General features: G+C 41.0%; 1 protein-coding gene across 1 annotated transcript in view; it reads left to right on the forward strand.

Moving 5' to 3' along the window:
- Positions 1–27141, forward strand: part of PLEKHA2 (pleckstrin homology domain containing A2) — a 747617-nt gene that overhangs the window by 133938 nt on the left and 586538 nt on the right. The window contains exon 2 of the mRNA XM_086943737.1: positions 15762–15981. The gene's annotated coding sequence lies outside the window, so the exon portion shown is untranslated. The remainder of the gene's footprint in view (positions 1–15761; positions 15982–27141) is intronic.

The following is a 27141-nucleotide window of genomic DNA, read 5'->3' on the forward strand; positions in this document are numbered from 1 at the left end:
CTCCTTCCTCCTTCCTCCTGTTAACTTGTACTCACTTCATTCCCCTTCATGTTCTCTTCTCGCCTTACTTCCGCCTAACCCCACCTTACCTTACCCCTATTCCCTGTCCCATCTACTCTGACCTTTCCCACTTACTCTTTCATCCAATGCCCTGACTGGTTCTTAATGTTACTGCCTATACCTTTGATTTATATCTATTGTTCCTTTACTTTTTGTTCTCATAACTTGCCTTTCCTTTATGTTTGAGCTGATTATTATATTATTCGATATTGTCCTTCGCCTGTAAAGCGCTCTGATACCCTTGGGTCTTGCCAGCGCTATATAAAACTGTTTAAATTAAATAAAAAATAAATAAAATAAATGTGCAGGATGCCGGACTGTGTCCCACTTTATTTGTTCTCACAGATTCATAGTTTATGTAATTATTAAAATGTCACTGTCCAGCTGGACAATAGCACTGATTCAAGTCTATATTGATTGTTTTCTTTGCACTAAGTTTCTGTCAAGGACCACTGTTCCTAAAAATATTGATACCCAAGGTCCTTGATTACCTTTTTGGGTCCCCTTGTTTTGTATAAATATTATTTAAAAAGCAGTCACAGACATGGTGGTCTGCTGACCCCAGTAGGCCACCATTCCTGTGAGTGATGGCCATTCCCAGTATCGTTGCAAATTGTGACCTGCCTCATAAATATTAATGAGTCAGGTCGTTTGCGACCCCATTTGGAATCGCACACAGTGTCTGAGACACTGCTGTACATTCCATTTTGCGAGTTGCAAATTGTGGATCACAAAATGGAAATGTCGTTCATCTGTCCCTAAGTGATTTGCCCAGAATCACATTATATTGAGCGTCCCTGCCCAGACTCAAACTCAATTCCCCAACTTTGAGGTCGACCGCTCTAGCCGTTAGGCCACACCCCCTCTCTATTGCTCCTTCCACCTGTAGAGCAAAGTGCACAGCCTGAGTTCAGCTGACCTTTTCTACAGAACCCTGCATTCATAAATCATTGTTACTTTGTTTCATAGTGTGTAAAGACTCCTTTTTTTACAGTAAGTAAAAGGCTGAAGTGCATGCTGATCTTTCTACAAATTGACAACTGAATGATGTAAACTGCTAAGGTGATATTTCCCAAAACAAATGCAACCGAGGTGTTAGATCACGAGGCAGATTTCAGCAAGATTTATTTCAGAAAAAGTTGGAGTATATGGCTTTACTGCAATGATATAGGGCTTGCTTTAGAATGTGGCAGCTTTTACTTTTCCCAGAATCAGTTAATGGAAGAAAAGTCCTCTTCCCAAGTGGATCCTTGGAGGCCCAGGTTCCAAACTTCTGAAAGGCAGGAGGTCCACCTCCTGCCTCCTTGAAGAGATGGTAGTTGGCTTGAAGGAAACAAGAACAATCTGATGTCAGGTTCACAGGGGGATGGCCTGGTATTTATATCTTGTGCAGGTGCTGGGTAAGTGCTTGGAGCATGGAGATCCCCATAACTAAATCAGGGCGTAAATAGTGTGGAGCAAATTATATCCCAGCATTGAATAACATGGTGGACAGTAGATAGTTGGTTTGGACATTCAAATTTTGTTTCATATTCTGAGGTTAAATAAAGGAATTTAAGAAGTAAATGTCAGCTATGGGGATATTTGTATAGTTTAGGAGGCTTTCAAAACACAGGGATTGATGGTAAAATGACCCCATGGATCTCAAGAAATCAAAGAAGGATAAAGTAATATTTCATTTTGGTAATTAAGAAAAGCTCAAGACTCACCTGTTCATAGAACACTATTTCTGCACACCTAAGAAAGCTCCTTTGAATTCACTGACTATAGGAACCCCCATGACTCGAGCAACACCCGTTCCCTCCACCGTGTACGTCATTGTGGATCGTTTATAGCCAGTGATCCTGTATACTGCTCCCTTCCATTTGCTAGGGTCTCCCTATAGGAATACCCACATACATACAATCATACATACATAGTATCTGAGTAAATAAGGATGATAATAAGTTTCAAATATCTAATAATGATGTTTATAGTGATGATTGCAATTAGGAATGCTACACTGATCACATCATCATCATTATGTATTTTCGTTTGGATTGTGAGAGCCATCAAAAGATTATATTGAACATAAGAGCATTTGATTAAAATACACATGCTAGATAAGAAATAATAAAACATTAAGAATATATGTGCAATTTTCTGATGCATTCGAAAACCAATTCAGAAGCTCAGAAGAAATGACAAACAGTTAAACCTTCACATTTTAGGCTATTCACAAACTATTACATTGTACTTAAAAAAACTTACAAAATCTTCATCAAATCCTAGAATACTTTGGAATGCGGCTTTTCTAAGGAGTCATCGTCAGACCAGATATTGACTCTGCTGGTCTAGTAAGCTAATTTCTCCTTTTCTAGGCTGTCCCAATAACCTGAGATGGCATGGTGGGCAAAAATACGAAGAACTGGGATATGGCTTTGAAGAATTACCAGTAGCTGAGATAAATCCCAGCACTCCATGAATCACGTTTTTGTTTACCTATAAATGTTGAGAATGAAGTTAACTGCACATAGATCAGTTGTCAATTTACAGTGGAGATATCACTCTAATCTGGTTGTTACAGAGAACCTGCCTGAAAAATTACCATTTCACTACTTATACAAGGGCAGAGGAAAAGTAAGGGTGCATTTCTTCTGTATGGGTTATATAGGGTGGACACCTTTCCAGTGTAATCTCGTCGCCTGGCCTCCAGGTGCATGTTAATGTAGAAATTCACAACATGCGTAATCTGAATTGAACATTCGTCTTGTTCCAGAGTGGCCGGCTATTGTCCAGGAAACTTTCTAATTCTATTTTTTAGCTTCTTATGCTTTTATGGATGTTCCATCTTGAATCCGCCAAGGTCCTCAATTTACCTTGCCAGTCTTTACCCTGATGAGTTTGAGTGTAGTTTTGGTGTCTTTGGGAAGCATCCTTGAAATTGTCCAGTATGATGAGCGACTATCATATAAAACAATTAATACCAAAACCAAACTGGCTTTTCGATGGGCCATTGTAATAATATGTAGGGTTCCAGATTCTGGGTGGTCTAGATATGGGCACAGAGGAGTAAGGGCTTCAGTCATAGATATGAGGTGATGTTAGTTTGCCCCAGCTATATTGAAGATTTGTACTTATGTCAGAAACTGGATGGTGTTTTGCTGTAAGCTTCCCAAGCAAAAACAGCAGTACAAAAGAGAGCAAATAAAACTGGTAGTTATGCAGGCCTTGCTAACATTTCAAGAAAATGAAATCAGCATGCACAAGGGAATTTGTGAAGGCTGAAATTACGCATGGATAAACCCATGTGTTAAATGAGGCATTTCTTTTGTAAAGATATGAGATATTATATATTTGAAAATAGTATATGAATGTTAAGACATAATACAATACTTGCCTATTGGAAAGCAGAACTGTTTAAAGAGAAAGATTCCAGAATTCAACGTCTACATCCTAATCAAGGGAATTTGTGAAGACAAACATTACATGAGGGAAACCTCTGTAGAAAATCTTGGATATCTTTTGTAAACGCTATAAGAATTTATATATTGGAGGGTAGGATGTGGATGGTGAGGAAACAGAAAAGTGGTTATATGTTGCAGGATTATGTAAGATACTATTTAAATTTCGAAAAAATGGAAGAGCAGATGGCTGGATGGTCGGATATCAAAACCTTACAAATTATCTTAAAAGAATAATTAATATAATAGCAAATACCTATTAAAAGGCCTTGTCCAAAAAGTTATGTTTAAAAATCCAATATTATAGTCTAAGGTAAATTTCCCTATATTAAATGCCTTCACATTTCTTTTACTTCATTAGATGTGCTCAGTGCTTCCCCATTTTGTCTTAGTCCTTTCCAGTGCGCTCACTGCTCTGAGCCTCCCAGGCTCCACCAACGCGTGTGTGTGTACATCTCTACTAGCTTTACAATCCCAGCAAATACTCCAGGATAGTCCGCCATTAGGATGTAGCTATACTATTAATCACTTAAGTGCAGTGTGGAATCCTGCTCCATTGAAGGCCTCCAGCTGCTGCACTCTGGGCAGAATGATTCAGACTGGCTTTGCACCTACTTAATCATACACATACAGTGTGATCTTGAGCATGCCGTTCTTTCTCTCCCAAGACTTTAGTTCGTCATGGTGAGCAAGAGAAAGTCCGGGTTCCTTGGCAACTGCTCTTGAACCTTCTCGATGTGGTCCAGCATGCCCCATGGGACACCAATGCCATCTCGATCTGCTTTTCAAAGATGCTCTCCCTTTGGGCCTCCAAAGTTTTCCCTGTGCCCAGGAGGGTGTAAGCCACATACCCGCTCCAGGGCCCACTAAAATGGCCTTTCAGTCGTAAAGTGCACCTACAAATGATAGGACCCCTATAGTAAATGGAGTGTACATTTCCAGTAAGCAAGTAGAGTCCTAAGAAGACTGTCCTTAACTGTTTTCAACAGCTGTTTATAAAGATGTGAATTATTTTGAGTAATGTGTTGCTGCTTTTTCTTTCTTTTCAGGCGATGAACTTTTTAATAAATATGAGTTGCCTACTGTCTTTAATCCATTCTTCTGCCATAATTGTGTCAATGTAACTGATATTTTGTTTTCTGCATCCGAGGCAGTGGCCATTATAAACTATTACAACCATCTCTGTTATCATTGCCCCATATCAACCAATATTTCTACGTACCCTGATCTTAGTGGTTCACAAATGCCAGAACTCATCCTAGCCCTGTCAGGCTGGTACCTTTACTCTTAACTCTTTCTAGTACACATTTGTGGGTACTCCAGATTAAATAAATGAACTGGAACCAAATCGTTGCTGCTACCACAGGATTAGCACTCCACTCAAGACACTGACATTGTTTAGTGTTTACACCTCAAGAAATGAGCAATGGGGTCATAATACCAAAGAGGTTTCTTATTCTGATCAAAACAGAACAATTATAATATTACAGAGATTTCACATATATCTCCCGGGAACGCAGTACCTGTCTACATTTCTTAGAAATCGCTCTGCACAATTTTTTGGGTCATAGTAACTTTTTATGAGTCCAGTTCAGAAATAAAATTGAACATTTTCACCTTTGTGATAGTAAAAAATGAATGCATGCTGAGAAAACACACCATTTACAGACCTAAGTTCAAGTTAGGTGCGCAGATTGGTTTGTGAATGAGGCAGCATTTTTGTTAAATGTTCAATGCTTGATGAACTTCTAAAACATGTTATGTATGTATTTATGTATGCATGTGGTATTTGTATAGTGTGAATCTAGCCATAAAGGCAGTGGAGCACTGTACAGGGCCATAGGCAAGCATAAAATCACAGAGTAACAAGGGAGGTACCTAAGTTACTTGATTGGCTCTGCATTGGGATGTAGTGTTCTTTAAAGAAATGTATCTTCAAATCTTCCCCAAATTTGTGAAGCACTGGCGCGGTCTTTATGAATATGCAGATGTTGTTCCAGATTCTGGTTGATTAGATGGAAAAGATCTTCTATGTTTTTCTTTTTTACACCTCTTAATCTCCAGTCTGATGTTGGCCTGGCTGTCGGCATCCCTGGAGCCCCCGGACATGGTGATATTGTCCGCAAGACAATGAGGAATGCTGGTCATGATGGCTTTGTGAATGTTGCAGATGGTATTGAAGCTGTGAGGGTTGGCAAGGGCAGCCAGTAGAAATTCATCAAGACAGGGGCTGATATTATTATATTTATTCTAGCCCTGGATGAGATATGATGCTATATGCAGGAATCCCTTAAGAGGTGCCAGTGTGAAGTCAATGATACTACCAAAAAAAGGTAGTGGATTCCAACCAAGGCAGGAACTGTGAGGTAGAGTTCCATATAGAAGGGGCCGCTGTTGCAGTGGGAAAATATTAAACGTACTCCAATTTACCTGCAGTCCCAATATGTCACAGAAGATCAGTGCCGGCTTTTGGCGGAGGGAGCAGTACCACCCCACCTGGTGCCAAGGTCAAGTGGACGCCATTTGTGCTCTGAAATTGACGCCAGTTGCATTTCCTAAAAGCATGCACTGTTGAATTTTCGAAGAAATAGCAGAGAGATAACAGATCAGGAGGCACGCTTTTATGCCCACCCATGCGCTGCAGTACAATGTTTGCTTAGCTTATGAATTATAAAATAAAATAAATGGTTTGCTGTATGTCAGTATGTCTTCTTACCGCCTTGATTACTAGAGACATTCTACCCAGCTCAATTTTGTGTAATTCGCTTTCAGTTTGTGAATTGAAACAAAATAAGTTTTAGGCAGGGCCAGCTCTGTGGCGTGCAACATATATTATTGTTTTAAAAGCACCTGCTGCTGCATTCTTTGCCTCCAGCAATTTTCAGAGAACAATTAACATGTCACGATAACTCCAGTGATTAATGCTCTTACTGGAGAGAAAGATCAGGAGCATTGCCTAATGGAAGTTTTGATTCATTGTAAGGTAGCACAGAGGGTTAATATGATTGCTGCAAAGAACGTGTATGATGCAAATCACAAAGTGCATATAATGTAAATAAGTCAGTAGGTTAGTGCTTTTGTCAGAGGGATCTTATTGTTACTTTCAGTTTACAAGCTAAAATCCTAATATAGAATGGTGAGCAATTAACTGTCATCAAAGAGCTGCATGAAAACTGTATGGTATAGGTTAGAGCGTTATGACTATATCCCCAGTCTTTCGTTATCCTAATGTTGTAAAATGGGTTCATTTGGGCAGAAATCAATTACTATTAAAGAGAACCCCAACCACAGTGTTATATTGTACATTCTAAATTTGTGCATCACCAGACCAAGCATTCCTAAGCTACTGCCCACAAGTGTAGATGACATGACTCCTATTGTAGTCCTCTGTCCTATGTAACGTTTCCCATACACTGATTTACACAAGTATAATTGATTCAGTGACGTATCAAGGGGGGAGGTAGTGGGTCCACCTCAGGAGGTATGAGTTGTGGTGGCAGCGGCCTTCCTTCACTCTTACCTGCCGTCTCGGGCGGCAATCCCCCCCACTCTTCAATTGGCCCTTGCGTGTGGCAAATGCAGTGACCGCTACAGTTAGCCAAAGGGCTAGCTACGCCACTGTATTGATTGTCTCTGTGTAATATGTGTGATGTAAAAGGCTCTGACACCCTACACTTGTATGAGTGGTGCTATAAAACTAATTTAATGCATCTCTGAGAGATTAGTTATGGAGACTTGAGGGGCACTGTTGAAGGGTAGTGGTGATGGAATCCCTGACAGAGGTGGTCATTGGGGGCACCTACAAACATTGTCGCACAGGGCGCCACCAGTGGTAAAGCCGGCCCTGCCGCAGATGTCCAACTCTCCAATGACCTCAATCAGGTTGGCCTCCACATTCCCAAGAGAGGGAAGCAGGTTATCAGCAAAGAATGAAATTACATTGGAGTGTCTGTTTTTAGGGATCCTCCAATCCTCTATCCCAGAGCAGAGTCTGATTGCGAATGGTTCAATTGCAATTGCTAAAAATAGAGGAGAGATGGCAGATCCTTGTCTAGTGCCTCTAAAGACCCGAAATTCCACCGACACCACCCGCCCGGTATATACTGGTCCCGTGCGTAATGAATACAAGTGTGATCTAGTTCCAAAAGGCCCTCCCCAGACTTAAGCGCCCCAGTACTTTATCAAGATATGTCCCACTCAGTGAGTCAAAGGCTTTTTCTGTGTCCACGGCTACCACGGCCAACTGGGCTTAAGCCGATGGAGCAGCCTCCATTATTTGCAGAAGTCTATGAATATTTTGGGCTGTGCTGCTCTCAGTATAACCCATTCTGGTCCCTGTGAAAGAGCTGGTTTATGTGTGCCAAATCTTATAATCAACTTTTATGTTAGAGAGAGGGCTATAGGGTAGAGAGTTGCTCTGGGTGTTTGCCAGGCATGTGAGGAGCAGTTACCAGTGCCTCTTGTGTGGTAGGCGGACTCATTATAGAGTTCAACAAGCGTTGACGCTAATTGATCTATTGAAGTGGTATAGAATTTGAGAGGCAATCCATCTATTCTCGAGACCTTCCCTCCAAGCTCGTAGGAGATAGTGTCCCTGACCTCTTGGAGCAAAATCAGTTGCCCAATTCAGTTAAGGCCAGATGTAGAACTGTAAGGAAACTAACTGGCTCCAGATATGCGCCAATGTGCAATTCACTTCTCGAGTCGATATTGGCGTATAATCGTGTGCAGTAGTATGGATAAAATGCTTTGTACACATTTGACTGAGATTGTTGCAGGGCTCCTTCTGTGTCTACTGTGTGGGTGAGTATGGTGGTATCATAAACTAGGCCGTGCTGTGTCTCCATCATTGCCAAATGTTCTTTTCTGGCTTTGTGTATGGAGTTTGGGGTAGCCTAATTTGCGTCTACTGTGTTCTCCAAGATTCAGATGCATGTATCCAGAGTTCCTGCTGTCAGCTCAGATATTTCTTACCCCCTACAGAGGACTGAATGCAGTGCTTTTGGATTGTTACCTTAAGTACTTCCCCTATGGCGGACTGAGGGATGAAATCGTCCTTGCTGTCCTTTAAAAAAAGAGTCTGTTGTCTCCCTGCACGTCTCTCTGAAAGCCGAATCCTTAATTATAGCACTTTGTAATTTCCACATAGGGATTGGCGTAATGTTCTGCCCCCAGTCAATGTGGATTAACAGAGGGTTATTATCAGATATGGTGCTGCCTAGATACTCGACTATGCATTCCCCAAGGAGTAGGTTGACTTGTGTAGGAACTCTAAGTGGACATGCATGTCATGCACCCTTGAGTAGTACGCATGTTCTCAGACCTTGGGCCACTTGTGTTGGCACTCTTCAGTCAACTCCCAATAGTGTAGCTATTCCCTCAGTGCTTTCACTATCATATGTATTGGTGCTGCAAGAAGGGGGAGGTGTGATGTGAGCAGTCCAGATTTATATTGAGGATCCCATTAAATTTGCCCCTAGCATTACTGGTATGTTCGGGCATGTTGCAAAAACTGGGGATAGGGATGCATAGAAGCCAGATGAGTTTTTTGGTGAATGCATACTGCCTAATATGAGTGATTTGCCAACTTAGCATACCCCTGTATAAAGACGTAAAATTCATTGTCATACACCAACGTGTTGATAATGTCAAAGAGGACCACTGAGCTAATCCAAATCAAAGCCCTCTAGCATTGGAAGAGCATTCTGTGGCTACTAAGTGACCTCATCCTTTAGTTTACAGTTTCAGTCCTTCCTTGTGTGTCAAGTGTGTCTCCTGCTGCTTAGTGATCTGTACACCAAAATGCCTCAAATTGGAGTGCACCTTGTATCTCTTAATAGTTGTGGACATCGCCCCGATGTTTTAAGTCAGGAACGTATATGTGCTGAATCCCTGATGCTGAACAAGTGTTTGCCTTTCACAGGGAACATGGCCTCCCCGACTCCTGATAATTGTAGCTTTTTGCTATAATCAAGGTATGCAACGTGATCATTCTTCCCAAGAATATCTAGTTGTAAGTTATTCTACTTTTGATGCTCTCCTAGCTTAGCACAGAGAAGCAGGTCCTTGGGATATTAGATTTTTAGTTAACATTTTAACCATGGTAGAAATGTTTATTTTATTCTAGTTGTTCACAGTTATGCTGGACCCAATCCGCACCCAGCAGCGTAGCAAATGGCTTAGGTCTCCTTGGTCCTTGACCCACAACTCCCCAAACTGCTTTGACTGGTCCTCTCCTGGTCCCGCTGTGCTGGCGAAGAAGAGCTTCAACAATTTTCACACTAGGGCCTCTCCCTGACCTCTGCAACATGGCCACAAGCAAGCTCGGGTATGGTCCCCAAGGTCGTCCTGCTGTATGTTTGTCACTCCGGGGCCAGCTTTATTCATGGGGCTTCTTTACCTTCATTTCCCCGAACTGGCTATCTGCAGCTTGCAATGCTATGTTTGCAGTAAGGGCAACCAGGCCTCCACGTGTCCCTCAGGCCCGCAGAATAACCTGGTGAGTGAGTGGCTTGTTGGGCTCTGCAGCCATGCTAGGTCCATGTCCCCTTTGTTGGTACCCTCGCCTCTTTTTCTGTCCATTTGCCCCTCGGTTCACCCTCTCGAGGTGGCTGCCCTGGCACCGCTTTCCCACCTGGTACCAAGGCCCCTGCCAGCCCACAGGAGCTACTGCTTCTTCCAGCTTGCCGGCTCTCTCATCTGCCAGGTGACCCCTGCCACCCAGTGTCATGATGGATGTTCAAGCCCGGGCTGGCGTTCATCAGAGGATGTCCGCTATGTTTCGTGGCCAAGTCCGCCCCTCCCTAAGGTGTGTTTTTCATTTTGTTTTCTTCCTATCCCGATGGAAAGGAAAAAAAGACATTAGTACACCCAGCCGAAATAGGATGGACAGTGCAGTTTGCTTCCTCCTACGGCCCATCCTTTCCATATTCCGTTGACAGTCTGGATCGCAGGGTACTCCTCTGTGTTTGTGATAGAGTAACGTCTCTACCAAACTCTAAATCAGACCCTAAGTTTTTAATATCGCTCATGTCTAGACTTCATTAATACACTCTACCCAATAGTGTGTTCTCTACATTCTGTAATCCACATTGAAAAGCACTTCATTTAAAGAAATGTAGCACCATCTCTTGTTTTGCCTTCTGCTGTATATAACGTCCTCTCACATATTTCATGTATCTGATTCCCTTCACTTTTATTTTAAAAACTAAGATTTACACTACTCAGTTGCCTACTTAAAAATTGCTCTTCAGTACCACCCCTTCAATTTAGTATTTCCTACAGTCCTATACATTTTCCATCCTCCAGTAAAGATAATGGAAACATAATTTTACCTACCAAATGAGACTAGTACAAAAGGACTCTTACCTAGCGAGAGGTATTACTAAAAATATAAATATGTCTTTCTGCAATACCAGATATGAACAGACTGCTTTCCAAATTCTTTCTTTTCTTTATTGCGACTATATTGTCATAAAAGAAATTTCAATACATGTAAATCAATTCATTGCCATAAAAACTACCATCAGAGGAAATTCATTTACGCTATAAAAAACACAATGGAATAAAATCATTAAAAAAAGAGAATTAAAACATGTTCATCATGGGACCCTGCACTTATATGATTTGCAATTAGACTCCCTAAAACTATATACATGCGTCTACCCACTCCCACTAGACTGAGCATTCAGATAGTTCCGTCTCATGCACCACATTGCTGCTAGAAATTTAGATACAGCAAATACAATAGGGGGGGAGAGATCAGTCTTTAGTATTCGAAAGGCTTCATGACAGTGTCTAATCCCCAAGTTTTTACAGATCGGAACTATCCGCTTTTTTCTTGGAATCTGATAACCAGAGCAGAAAAACACAACATGCAATTCATTTTCTAACTCCGCCAAGCATCCCAGACAATTTTTTGGGGTAGGGGGAGACCATTTACTTGTGAGGGTTCTGAGTAGCAGAGAGCCATGTCTCCATTGGAGATAACATTTCCTAAGACCAGGGGGACTAATGTCATTCAGAACAGGCTCTAGTTTATAATAGTCCTTGTTCATTAAAAAGGTGTTGGTCAAGGTTCCTAATTTAGGATTAGACAGGCGGGCAGATAGATTGTGTTCAAAGTACAGGTTAGCCAGCTGCTTGCGTGAAATGTTAGTGCAAGCTTGCTCAGGGTCACTCCACATAAGAGGGAGGCTCAGTCTTTCAAATTCCTGTCTTATGTACTTTAACCAGGGGAGTTTCCCTGCATTGGGCAGTTTAAAATCTCAGTGAGCTCTTGCCGGTAGTTATTAAGCTCTGGGGTTACCCAGAGTCACCTCCAGAAAGTCAGAGGTTTAAGGCCCAATTCCTCATTAAGAGGTCTGAGGCCCAGGTCTAGCCTTAGAGGTAGCAGTGGCGTACTAGGTGGAAGTGAGACCAGCTTTCTAAGGAATTTGTTTTCAGTGGCGAATATCGCGGTAGAGCAGTTGTAACCCCACAATTCGCCATTGTAAACTACCGCCCCTCATGCCTGCAATTCATAAATTTCCAATGGTGGTCCAACTGGCTTAACTGTAGCCCTACTCAAAAGTTTAAGAATGCCCCCCACCTTTTGAGTGAGCTTTAATTGCAATTTAATTTGATGTTGAGCCCAGGTCATACTCTCGTTGAGAGTTAGACCCAGATACTCAAACGTCTGGACTCTTTCCAGCCGAGCACCTCCAATCACTGGGCTAGGGCGTGTTATTCTCGGGGGGTTAAAAATCAAATTAATTTGTTACATACAGTTGTAATATAATGCATACTATAAATCCCAAAATATTACATTTTGTAAAAAATATTCATGTCTAACATAACATGATTAGATTGCAAAGTTTTCTGGCTACACTTGCAAAGGATATTTTGGGAAAGAACTTTTTGAGAGAGAATTATTTCCCTAAATGTGAAGGTTTGTTCACATTTATTTCCATAACTTTGTAACATGTGGCAGGAAATTGTTGCAACTTCCCACATCACACAATATCCTTCAAGATAGGTGATTGGAGACACGGTATCTAATTGCAATTCTCTTACTTTTTCACAACTTCATATTAGCCATATCAACTATGCAAAGTAATAAATACCAAGGGTAATTTGTGGCAGATCATCTAAACATCCAGCAGAACACACCAACAGTACACAATACATGATTCTAACAGAGCCCACACCTGCCAGTCACCAGCAATATTGAATCTCCCAACAGCACTTACCAAAGAGAGGCACTACGCCCACAAATAACACTCAAGACACATTAACACTTTTCATACTCCCAACTTGGTCCAGAGTTTCTAAAAACCTGCCTATCACTTATGTCACAAATGCTCCTTCCTCTGAAAAACAACTGTCATAATCATTATGCGACAAATATGAGACTAAATCCTTCCTACGCTCAACAGAGTTCATGTATGCTATACAGTAGACTGGCATATCACAGCAGCACTTCTCAGAATTAAGACCTGCCCATATAAAACATTGAATATAACAGATTAGATTGAAATCTTCATACACATCCAACACGGGGCAAATATGACTTACATTTGAATCTAAATATAGTCCCAACAGCATTCCCAGCATTATTTGACACACAACATCATCCAAGGAACACAATAAAGAGATATCTAACAAATACAACATTGCCTTGATAATACCAATAAATGGCTATCTTAGTAGACACAAGTGCACGCCACCAAGAAAACAGCATATCCTGAGCACCATCTGCTGAACAGTGGGCATTCCATATGACATGGGGTGGTAAACCTCTCCAGTCTCATATCCTACTCTTGAAAATCATTAACCAAAATATACAAACTTTAATATGAAAATTAGACAAGTGCCTGTGACGGAGTGTGCCCTATATGAATGGCAATAATAAATACATTTTTACCAATCACTGCAATACTCCTGAAGAAATACTATTTGCCAATTAAGATGAGGCAAGTAGAAAAGAAAGCGAGATGCAAAAAACATATTGACCTGCTACTAAAGCGTAGGACCACAGCTTTCATCTTCTGGCGCAATCACAGAGCCATATACAACACACTAAGGATAGTAAGTGTCAAGGAACATATTTATCAAATGTTCATGCAGTTCAACAAGCAAAGTTGATGCACTACGTTGCATGAACAGGAGAGAGCTGAAAAGTGCCATATCCACTAAAATATGGTACTCTTCAGCTCCCTACTAGTGCTGGTGCACTTGTGGCGGCCTTGCGCCAATGCAGGCACCCTTGCGCCTTGCTTAAAGAATGCCTGCGTTATGGGCAGGATTGTTTTTGTGCAAGAAGGCATACTTTCCTGCACAAAAACAATCTTGTAAGTCAAGTTCCTCTTTCTGTGTGTGATGCAAAATGTTTCACAAATAGAAAGAGGAAGTAACTAGGAGAAATACAGATATTTATCCTTGTTACACTTCACTGGGAAAGGCGCAGCATTTTGACAGATTCCCAGGTTTTCTAGCTTTAGTAAATCTGCGAATGTGCCAGAATCCATTGGTGGATGCATGGGAATACCCTTGCTTCACCCATGCAATGCCTCCCATGTGCAGGGTAATTCAATGCAGCTGAAGGGGCTGTGTGAGTTATATTTTCTTTACCAAGCCACGTAAGATAATGTAAGTCAGCTCTTGCGTGGCTTAGTAAATACCTACTAACATTTTGTGTTGTGGCTGCGCCAAAAGAGTGGTATAGCCACAATTCAAAATGTTATTAAAACTGGGTCCAGACATGACTGCCTTACAAAAGGAATACTGACCTACTTTAGTAGAGATACTCAGTTTCTAAGTCTACTAGTACTTGTATTGTAGTATCCAGAACAATCACAAAGTACACAACAGTGTCCCATGTAGACTTGCAGTAAACACTACGCTCTGTAAATATGGAAACAATAAAACGCAGTGCATTGTGCCATCTCCTGCTCTAGTAAATACCACCAACAAGCATTTAATGGCCTGCCTAAATCCGATACACTTATCCGTTCTAGAATATGTATTTGAACATACATTTCCGGTATGTAAATAAATACTGGTCATTTACACTGTGAAAAGAGAAATGATGACCCTGAACCACAACTAGGCAAGATACATAAATTTGCCCAAAACAGACGGAAATGGAGGTCCTTTGTTGCTGCCCTACATGCCAGTCGACATAATGGACCGTAAGCAAGTAGTAGTAAGTATTTACACAGAAGTGCTAATACCAGGGACAAAAATACCACAATACAACTACTATTTATGCTGTGCTGCAGGTGAGCTTGAGTTACAGCTATGTGTAAAAATAATAGAACATAATGTGTACAAACAAAAATTACCCACATTTTGAATATATTATCAGCTGCACAGGTTTGAAAAGGCAACCGTCACCAAGTAAAACTTTGTGGTGATGTATAAGTTTGTGCTAAAAGGAGCGCAAATAAATAATGTGACTCTTTTAGCACCACACTGAACAGGGATAAAAGAAGGGTAGATGCACAGACAGAAAATGCAATAAGCAGGCTCCACAAACAATGCTTCATGTTCATCTCACAGATCAACATAAATCATAAACAGCCACAGAGCTTGACATGTGTACACCCTGTAGCTAATCCAACTGCATCCCGATGGAACTGTATTGTAGTGTATGGACTTCATTCTGCTGATTTGGCTGGAATCCTCACATCTTTTAACGCACATTTCATAAGAAAAACAGTGTTGTCCAACTACTAGGCTTCTTTGACTACTTCACAAATGGGGAAGCCAGTGTGACAAGAATATTAGTTTGAGTAAATAGTGCATTTTGGATGGTTTCTCATTGGAACATGTAAAATATATTTTGCATCCCAAAACCAATGAAGATTTAGTAGGTTTTATGGACAAAAAAGCTGCAGACCTTGAACATTTTCCATTCCTTGAACTGGAAATATTGTTTAGCATACTCTACTTATCCACTCTGAAGCATTCAATCCTATGGATCTAGATATGTGGATTAAGTGATACAAAGGAAAATATTTAAAATTACACTTTGCTTGTTTGAAATATATTTTTCATCGCCTGTCTCTAGTCTTACATAGAACTTGTAAGACGTGTCAGATACTTTAAAATCTGGAAAGATTCAATACATTTTGTGAGTGAATAAATATTCTAATCCCCTTTTACATCTGAAAGTGCTAGCATATAAATGCACTAGTGTTAAAAATAGTTTTATTGCAAGTGTTCATTTTGTTGGTGCACAATTTCATTAATTGACTTAAATTCTTTGATTGACAGGTTAACCCAACTTGTAAAGGATGTACATCCAGTAAGCAGATCAATTGGCTATGTACCTCTATGTGCAAAATGATCTGGGGCTAATGTTTGCTGTCCAGCTCAAAACATTTATAAAGACTATTATTGGCAGTTCTTGATTCTTGGATTCACCAGCTGTTCTTGGATCCATTGCATTTCGTGGTGTTTCAGATCTTCACTGGAAATTGTTTACTCTACATTGGTAAGTGTGGTATTAACACATACCTTTAAGTACATATTATAACTGTGCACAATTGTTTTCTATATATTACATACAATAGTCTAAGACAAGCTTTGATGATTAATTTTCCCATCATTATTTATGATTGTATTTGTGTTAATTTGTATTAAATGTTATGGTTAAGGATACAAACAATACCAAATAATAACAAAATTATGAATAGTACCAATGCATTAATATAGATAATTCATCACATATCTCATAATTAAAAGAAAGGCAAGATAATACATTTGTTTGTATAACTTAATCAATAGTAGGCGGTATTGAAAGAGGCACCAGAATGACAGGGCTAGTGAGACATCTGGGAACTTTGGCACACCTTTCTATGAAAGATATACAATTTTCTAGCATTGAAGTCTGCTGTGTATTAGCATTTCCTGAAGAAGATCGTTTGCTGAACTGGGTAATTTTAAAATCACAATAAATATGGTATAATACAAACACAGAATTAGATGTTGTACAGAATCTTCTATCTTTCTATTGTATGGTTGTTTCTTAATATATAGATATTTGGATTCGATGTTTGACATAAAGGTTTCCACCAAGATAATATCTCATAACAGCCCAGTAAGCCTTAAAATTACTTCTGCAATTTATTGAGACATTTTAAATTGAGAAGAAACACATAATCTTTAATTTTCATCTGCTTGAATTTCACGTTTATTAATCTTTTTGTTTCATTCTTTACTATTGTGAGCCCTGGGGATGCGCCAGTTATTGTAAATCTGCCCCTATACATTTAGCCAACGAGGGAGCACTTACTGATTAGACAGTAGAAAGTACTCCAGTTGAGTAGAGGTATTGCACAAAACGGTGGCATCTTCGTCGACAAACACGCAGGGCGGGATTCATTCTGCCCCCTGTTAGACTCGTTTTTTGTGCCCTTCTGCCCTCTGTTAGACTCGTTTTTCCCTTGTTTTGGTGCCCTTTTGCCCTCTGTTAGACTCGTTTTTCCCTTGTTTTTCTGCCCTTCTGCCAGACTAATTTTTCCCTTGTTTTTCTGCCCTTCTGCCCTCTGTTAGACTCGTTTTTTGTGCCCTTCTGCCCTCTGTTATTCCCTTGCTTTTCTGCCATTCTGCCCTCTGTTAGACTCGTTTTTTGTGCCCTTCTGCCCTCGGTTAGACTCGTTTTTCCCTTGTTTTTCTGCCCTTCTGTCCTCTGTTAGACTGTTTTTTTGTGCCCTTCTGCCCTCTGTTAGACTCGTTTTTGCCTTGTTTTTCTGCCCTTCTGGCCTTTGTTAGACTGCTTTTTGTGCCTTTCTGCCCTCTGCATCACCACATCATCACTCAGCGCTACCCCAGCATCACTCAGCACCACCACATTATCACTCAGCACCACCATATTAACACTCAGCACCACCACAGCATCACTCAGCACCACCACAGCATCACTCAGCACCACCACAGCATCACTCAGCACCACTACAGCACCACCACAGCATCACTCAGCACCACCACAGCATCACTCAGCACCACCCAGCGTGCCCACAGCATCACTCAGTGCCACCACATTATCACTCAGCAGCACCACTCAACACCTCCACAGCATCACTCAGCACCACCACAGCATCACTCAGCACCACCACAGCACCACTCAGCACCACCACAGCACCACTCAGCACCACCACAGCACCACTCAGCACCACCACAGCACCACTCAGCACCACCACAGCATCACTCAGCACCACCACATTATCGCTCAGGACCACCACTGCACCACTCAGCACCACCACAGCATCACTCAGTACCACCACAGCATCACTCAGTACCACCACCACAGCATCACTCAGTACCACCACCACAGCATCACTCAGTACCACCACAGCATCACTCAGCACCACCACAGCATCACTCAGCACCACCACAGCACCACTCAGCACCACCCCAGCATCACTCAGCATCATCCCAGTATCACTCAGCATCATCCCAGTATCACTCAGCACCACCACAGCACCACTCAGCACCACCACAGCACCACTCAGCACCACCCCAGCATCACTCAGCGCCACACCAGCATCAATCTGCGCAACCATTCAACAACAACTGGTTCAAATATGTTCTCTCAATGTTTCAAGCTTTATTACAAATGTCACAAAAAGATGTTAATATTTCACTTCTGTTCTTGGATTTTCGTCACAATAAAATACACTGAACATAATCTTTACAAAAGTTTAAGCTATTGCCATTATAAATTAAAATCACTTTTATTTAAGTATTAATTATTTAAAAAAATTGAAAGCCATTGTAATTTGTAATATCAATACATCTAAGTCACGTAAATACAAAACATGTTGCATTACAAATGCTATAGGTGTCACATTTGCGAAAGTTATAACTATTGGCATTGTAAATGACAAAGCTATTAATTTAGCTATTTTCAAAACCAACACATAAATAAAAAAAATTGTCATTTACAATACCAATAGCTCAAACTTTTCTAATGCGAGACCTATTGCATTGCAAATGCTTGTTTTTATATCTGTCAGTGCTTCCTGTTGAGGTTTAATTTTCGTGACAGGTGCCTCATTGCCTACTTGTAAATATTCTCTGACCCTGCTTCAAGGGTCAGAGCAGGGTCAGAGAATAGTTGCAAGTAGGCAACGGGGCACCAGGAAGCACTTACAGGCTTACAGCAGCAGGTGCCCAAGTTGAAGTTAATTTCTTTGTAACCCTTTTGTAAAAGGTTACAAAAAATTAGCTTCAACTTCTGCACCTGCTGCTGTAACCCTGTAAGTGCTTGGCAGAAAATTCGTCCTGCTGATTCGCAGATTTTACCGCGATTTCGCGAGATTCGCGGATCGCGAAATCGTGGAAAATCTGCAAATTCCGCGAGCGGAACGAATTTTCAGCACATGCTTAATTATAAGGATATGGAAATAGTGGACAGGGCAGGTGTAGTAGAGAGGTTTGTTTTCTAACAGCGCATATAATGTTAGGACTTGCCATTGTTCTTGATCATGAGACCATGATTGCAAATCTTTCGCCCATAACTAGGTATCACTTCATCCTGGAAATACAAGAGTAAGTCATACATATATCAAGATTAAGTCACACCCATTCACAGAAACATCACTGTGAATTGAGCCTGTTATCATTTCATATTTATAATGGAGTACTGTTATAATCTAAGACAAATTGGTATGTTCTGACCTTGTCTCTATTATTCCTAGAACTCCCCTACATACCTGTAAGGTATTGTTCTTTCCTCCAAATGGAATGTTCATATGAAGCTAGCTTTATAAAGTTGATAACAGTGGCAGTTTGACAAGTGAAGGAACAAGCATAGTTAGGGGACTGCAATAAGAAGGTACACTTTGGGAAGGTTTGCAAGGAAACATGATTAATGATGAGGATTGTGAAGGGAAGAAAATCATCTTCCAAGTTTCTAATATGAGTTCAAATTCAGAGATAGTATACCCTACTTGTAATGTGGACATTGACTGTGTTCCTTTCAAGGTTTTTGCAGATTAATGTTCCCTGTATACTTCAATTGATGAGTTAACATTCAAAGCAAAATGTGATGCTAAAGAATAGACAGTAACATCCTGATATTAACCCAGGAGAGCACAACAAAGATCATATGCCTTTGGCAGTTATGTTGATAATGCACAATACCTTCAAGGGTAGATTAACACTAGGAAAGGTGTATATTGCCAAACAAGGGTCCACATTTTTAGGTTGGAAGCACCAGAAAGACTTAGGAATGAAGCTAGACCCTAATGCGGAGGAATAATAAATAGATCTATCAAAGGAATGGTTGAATGTCAGGAATTCCCAGAAGTATTTGCCGAGGACTTAGGTTTACTGATATATTTTCTTCATAAAATAAAATTGAAACCTAATACTGGGCCAGTGGTACACAAGGCACATCCAGTCCTCTTGATTATGTGAGAACCCTTTAGAAAAGAACTTGACAATCTGGAAGATCTAGGAGTAATTGAAAAGATTGAATGTTCAGAATGGCTGTCCCCAGTTGTGATTTACTCAAAGGAAGGAGGTAAAGTATGCGGTTGTGTGCTGATCTTAGATACTTATATGCAAATATATGGCTAGACGACACCCCCTGCCTAATAATATTGAAATACTGAGTCTCATCCAAGATGCTAGTTACTTTAGTGTTTTAGATCTTTCGTCTGCCTATCATCAGGTAACTCTACCCTCTGACTCTAAAGCTCTCACATCATTCATAACTCCATTCAGGGCTTACCGATTCTGCAGAATGCCATTCAGCCTGGCATCCTCAGCGGCAGTGTTTCAACACATTATGCAGCATATATTACAAGGGATGCAAAAAGTCTTTGGTTCCAAGACAAAATACTAATCTATGGAAAGTCTGAAAGCAAACACATTACCACACTCAAGGAGGTCTTGTATGATTTAATGAAGATTGGATTCACAATAAGGATGGAGAAGTGTAAGATAGGTTTAAAGTTGGTAGAATATTTGGGACACACCCTATCTGAAGACGGTATCAAACCAAAAAACAGTTTGGTAGATTCAGTTAGCTTGGCACCATCTCCTACATGCAAGGAAGAACTGACGTTTTTCCTAGGTATGGTGGAATATATGGCAAAATATATAAAAAATCTTTGCAGACCAGGTGGCATCCTTTAAGAAATACACTTAAGAAAATAATTAGTTTTGAGTGGACTGAGGAATGCCAAACCATTTTCAACAAAATTAAGGAAGCAATTGTTAATGCACCACATTTAGGATACTAAAATTAAAATCAGTATTGACCACTGATGCTAGTAAAAATTGTGTAGGAGCCACATTATCCCAAATGACTGATGGGAAAGAAATAATTTGAGCTTTTTTGAAAAGGACACTGAATTAAACTACTCCGCCATTGAAAAATAAACATTGGCATGCTATTAGACCATAAATCACAATTACATTATACCTGTGGGGTCTACCTTTTACCCTTAGAACAAATCACAAAGTCTGATTCCCATGTTCTTCACTAAATATATTGAGATCGACACCTCTCCCGTACCCATATGTTAAGTCCACTTGTAGCGCGCACGGATACTCATGAGTATCCGTGGGTGAGTATATGGGTATTAGGATTGCAAGGGCACTATTTTTAGTATAGGATATGTTCCTGGAGTGATAAAAAAGTGACTGATTGTTTGTCCGGTATGCCTGTAGAAGGAGAAGTTAAGGGAATTAACCCTCCAGGAGACATTGTTCTTTCCATAGAAGTACCTGCCAGTCAAAAGGAAGAGTGGGAAAAGAGTGACAAGTATGATGGGACTTTAGTTTCAGTCAAAGATACAATAATTAATGGTTAGCCTGACAAATGTAAAGATTTACAAGAGAAACTCCAACTGTATTGTAATGTGAAGGAGGAGTTGTCAATCACAGGGAATTTGATTTTGAGGTCCAATAAAATTGTACCACCAAATAATATGCATGACCACATTATTGAAATTGCCCCTGAATGTCATTTGGGGAGGAGCATGACCAAGAGCAAGATCAGAAACAATTACTCGTTCACCCGTATGGATGCTATGGTGGAGAATAAAGTGAGGGACTCTCTGGCATGCAGCTCCAGAGACAAATTCAAGGACATTCAGAAGGTTCCTTTTCCCCCTGTGTAAGTACCACCCAAACCATGGGATAAACTAGGCTTGGACCCTGCACAGTTAAGATACGAGCTCTATACGAATCACGGGAGAGAATTGAACTCCCCCTGATGAAAGGCTAAACTAGCCCGAAATGCATTGGGTTATGGATAAAGTAAATGTTTTGCATTATCATATGATTTAATACATGGAATGTATTTCTGAACGTATTCCAGGATGATGAAATAAATCCTGCGCTGTTCTACCATAAAGAAAATCTTGTGGATTTAAACTTTTTTAAAAGAATTTAGGTCTCAATACAAATTAAATCAGTCCAATTTTATTGGATCAATAGCGAAGCACCAAGGGGACGTCTCCCTGGTAGGGAGACGTGTTGTTCCTCAGTATAAACTAGGCTTAGACATCAAAGGGCCCTTAAATCTGCCTAAAATAAACAAATACATGTTTGTAATGTTAGATTACCATTCTCATTGGGTCACTACTAAAGCAAAAAAGCTAAAATGGATACAATCATTTCTGACGGAACGTAGTTTCCATGTCAGACAGGGCGCCCATTATTCTAAAGCTGTGAAACTGGATCAGGGTGTGCCGCAGGGCTCTGCCCTGAGCCCCACCTTATTTAATCTATATGTATCCCCAGTGGCGAGTATTGTGGAGGATTTTGGAATCCGGACTGTGTCATGTTCCGATGACACGCAGCTGGTTATCTCGCTATCACAGGCACCGGATCTGGCTGCCTCCAACTTCAGAGCATGCATTCAGGAACTTGCCTCCTGGATGGCCAACAACTGCCTGAAGTTGAACGGTAGCAAGACAGAGGTGCTCATTGTGGGGGGGGGGCCATCTGTGTGGTCATCGGCATGGTGGCGTCCTGCTTAGGACCAGCCCCGATGCCATGCGCCCAGGCTAAGAACCTGGGTGTATGGGTAGATTCGGATCTTACATTCGCACATCAGATCAGACGTGCGGTGGGGACTTGTTTTGGTGTCCTCAAAGGTCTACGCAAAACTATGGACCTACTTCCTATAGAAGCTAGGAGGACGTTGGTGCATGCTCTTGTCACCTCGCAATTAGATTATAGCAATATACTGTATCTAGGTGCAACGGTCAAGAGTCTTGACCGGCTTCAGGTGTTGCAAAATGCGGCGGCTCGGTTGGTCCTTAGGCTTCCAAGAAGGGCCGAGTCCAAAAGGGCCTTGGACGCTCTTCACTGGCTTCCTGTCAGGAAGAGAATTGTGTTTAAGGCCCTCTGTACGTGCCATCGCATCACTCAAGGCATTGGGCCTAGGTACCAGCAGAATCTCATTACTGTCTACAGGCTTATCCGGTCCCTTAGATCCACTGGGACTGGCCTGATGGGGATCCCTATAGTCAAGAGAGCCCGAATGGGTGGCAGATCATTCCGGCTCTTGGCGGCCAGGAGCTGGAATACACTCCCTCTTGAGCTTCGGTTAGAACCTTCTGAGACCAGGTTCAGAAGAGAGCTTAAAACATTCTTGTTCCTTCATTAATGGGCCTGGGCATTTTGGTCTGGGTATGGGGCTCTAGGATCTCCCACTTACTACAGCGCGGAGACACGACAGTGGGCGTAACCAGGGCGCTTTACAAGCTTCCCTTAATAGTAATAATAATATTTATAATAATAAACAACATTAACACCTTCACCTTGATTGAGTTTTTGTCAGACACATTTTCTAATGAAGGTGTTCCCAGTACCATGGTGACTGATAATGTGGTACAATTCACCCAGGAAGAAATCGCACATTATCCTAAATAAATTGTCTATTTATCACATTAAACCTCTCTATATTGTCCAAAAGCAAACAGACTATTAGAGAGAGTAAATAAAATTGTGAAGGAGGCCAAACAATTGGCCCATACAATGGGGAAATCTGTGGACAAATTTGTGAACAAAAATTTTGTGGTCTTACCAAACATCCCCTAATGCTGTGTCTGGTATATCTTCTTTTATTTCTTGGAAAGGAAGGAATCCTGATTTAATGCTAACACCTAATTGGCTTAATTGCGGAGATCCTGTTTGGGTTGACAGAATTAAGGTAAAAGGTAAATTCGAAAAGCATCAAAGCAAAATTGAAAAATGGTATAATGACAAGTGGGAAGCTCTACAACGTGATTGGCATATAGGACAATTGGTTGTTGTCAAGCGACCTTCCTCTGTGCAAACTAAATTCATGTCTTTCTCTGAACCAGTGAGGATAACATATATCAAACAACATTCTGTCATTCTGTATGGTGGACACACTTGGAGTATGGACAGAACGGTCATGTGTGCAGAGTTTCTAATTTCTAAGACAGGCAAAAATGTGAACCCCATTACACCTACTGAAAGCACAAACCCAAGGTCGATCAGATGTCACCAACCACTGAGTTGGCAATCAGATTATGCAGGGTACTAGATATCCTAAAACTAATCTTCTTTACATTTTTTTTATAAAAGGAGATGTGTTGTAATCTAAGACAAATTGGTATGTTTTAACTTTGTCTATATCCATCCTAGAACTTCCCACCCTCCTTACCTGTAATATATAGCTCCTTCCTCCAAGTGGAATGTTGATATGAAGTTGGCTTTAGAATGTTGATGATGGTGGCAGTTTGGCAGGTGAGGGAACAAGCGTAGTTGGGGGACTCTGTTGTCTTAAATACATTTACTTTAATCCATGTCTGTCATTGTGGATTCATTAAGTACATTACCTGAGGCTATCAGCAACTGAATAGCAGATTTATTCTTTGTGTAGATTAGCACTCCAGTTGCCTTCTATTTAATATAAAGATAATATCAAATAACAGAACAAGAAGCTAGTTCATAAACTGGGATGACACAAACATATCAACGGTAAACACCGTGAGTATATTGATCATTATATTTACACAGTTTTACATAGTGTAAAAATTATCTGTTTGTTTCAGAGAGCTTTACCATGTGGGAAAGTTGACAAACAACATGTAACGATACTGGAAAGAAAACACAAATTAAATAGTTTACATCACAGTGTTAGGAATGTTTCATTGCAAGTATATGTAAAAAGGTAATATTTGACCAATGGGTTAGATATTTGAAAATATAAGCTAAAGATACAATATTAAATTCAATTAAATATACGCAATAGTAGTTTTGAAGAGAGTTAAAGCTTAGCCCAAATTGTCTTGGAATCAGTACGAGGACAAATTAGGTTGGCATATTATTAGCCACTACTTGATTAAAGCGTATAGTATTTTTGTAGAAATTGTACAGTGCTTATTCGAATTTAGTTTGTAAATATTGTTTGAGTTGAAAAAAGAACAGTGTAATGAGATTGTGTTCAGAGAAGGAGAAACAGAATTTTATATTTTGGAAGTGCTACAAGAAAGGTATTGTGTTTTTATGAAATTCATTGGTCCTAAAATGAGAGGTTCAGCTGCAGTTATCGCTTCAGAATTGTCGCAAGATGGCCCTTTATGCATTTATGTTGATTTCTTGTATACCTCTTGTGTCGTTTGAATAATATGTTGACTTCTAGAAACAAAAGGTGCTGCTGTATGGGAAGCACTCCTTAATGGCGTTAACTCTACTTTTGGAACGCGATTAAGATGTAACAGTTGCCATAATTAAGGGTTGGTAGAACCCAGGACTAGACTCTAGTATCGAGCTTTCGTTTTGGGATATGAGGTATGATTCCACATAGTAGACTTTGTCGGTGTCATGTTTACGTGCAATTGGTGATTCAATTAATTGTAGAGATTGAAGCCCAATGACACAATGCAGACTATGTTTTCAAGGTTAAATTCTGGCATGGTGCAAGACTACAGTTAAGACTGAACTAGGATGATGGCTTCTGGTGGAGAAATTATTAGAAATTCAGTCTCAAACAGGTTACATATCATCCAGCCCTTAATATTTTTGTGAATTTTTTAATAGGTGAGAATTGCTGTCAGATTTTGAAATTTTAGATATCACTGAGTTTGGTCAGTATATTGCCTGAGCTCCCAGCTGCCATTTTTTTAAAGATATCAAAACCCAATTGATTCATCTTGTTTGGGGCTGAAAATAAGCCAGGCTGACTTGGGACACTCTCACATGACCCTTTGCGGCCAGAGGATTTGAGGTACCTGATATAGAACTTTATTTCATCTGCACTCAGGCTCACTTCGAAGCCTACTGGATAAATCTCCCCTTACATGCCTCACCTAGCGATAGAGGACGGATACATGACCCCCACATCATGTTCAGCATATTTGAGCACCCCTGCGGTCCCAAGATATCTGGCCTCCACCACTGTTAAATGCACTACTAGCGCCTGGCAGGACTTGGCTCGTCAAACTCATTGTCCTCTCCTCTATTCACCCTTACTACCCCACCAGGGCAGACGTGATCTCCCGGTCATGCAAGAAGAGGGCTGCCCCGACTTGCTTCGGAAGCTGTCCAGTCTTACCTGGGGACAACTCTGTGTAAAAGGGAAAGTCTGCACTAACAACGAATTGTATCACTGAGTTTGGTCAGTATATTTCTAATAAGAAATGCCTGAGCCTATGACTATGTCTCCAAGATGTTCAGAGGAAAGGTTAAATGGGATTAGTGCTGAATAAAACCTTGAGAACCCACTTGGGAGAGAAGAACTGGGCTAGTGTGAGCGTTCCTACTTATACCTTCAGAGTTCTATTGGTTAGGTATTAAATGATCTAATCAGCTAGGATTGATCAGAGGATCCGGAATGGTCTGTGGATACAGCTCCCAGCTAACCTACACAAAAAAAGGTATCTCAACCCTATGCTCAATACACCTGGTGAAGAGTGGTAAGCACTGTGCAGGCAAAAAATAATAAAGACACAAAAAGTTTGAGTTTGACCATGCTGATCATGTCACACTTTTTGTATCCTTTACTAAGTTTTGCCTGCACATCTCTTGCATTTTGTTTGTGTACCTGTCTTGTATTGAACATTAACGCCTTCGCTGCGGCTGCTATTCCGCCGCAGCGCTAAGGAGGAGGCGTGCCGTGCGGCGGTCCAGTGCTCGTGACGGAACCACTCCGTCACGGCCTGCGGGTGAGCTGTGCTTGTGACGGAAGGGTTCCGTAACGGCCCCGCCCGCTCTTCAGAACGTCAGCGCAGGCGCGGAATTCGCGCCGCGCAGGCGTGGCGAGCGGGCCGTGACAGAACCGTTCCGTCACTAGCACAGCCCACCCGAGGCTCGTGAGGGAACTGTTCCGTCACGAGCATGGGAGGGGTTAAAAGAGGCTTAGAGCCCCCCCTTACTTACCTTTACTTGCTATTGGCTGACTCACAAGTGGCTCCCATGTTACTTTACCTACCATTGGATGTCTCTTACGTGACTCCCATGTCACTCTCCTTTCCTTGTTTCTTATTGGTCAGCACCTCCTCGCTGACTCTTTCTTCCTCCTGAGTTTCCAGTCTTCATCGTGCCATGGAGCATGGACCAAGTACTGCTTTCTGTTGTCGGTGTCCTTTCTCTGCATGTTCCTGCAGGCACTCTCTTTGCTCTCTCCATGCCATTGCCATTAGAGCTTCTCTTAGGCTAT

The sequence above is a fragment of the Lissotriton vulgaris genome, chromosome 11 (assembly GCF_964263255.1).
Source record: "Lissotriton vulgaris chromosome 11, aLisVul1.2, whole genome shotgun sequence".
Taxonomy (NCBI): Eukaryota; Metazoa; Chordata; class Amphibia; order Caudata; family Salamandridae; genus Lissotriton; species Lissotriton vulgaris.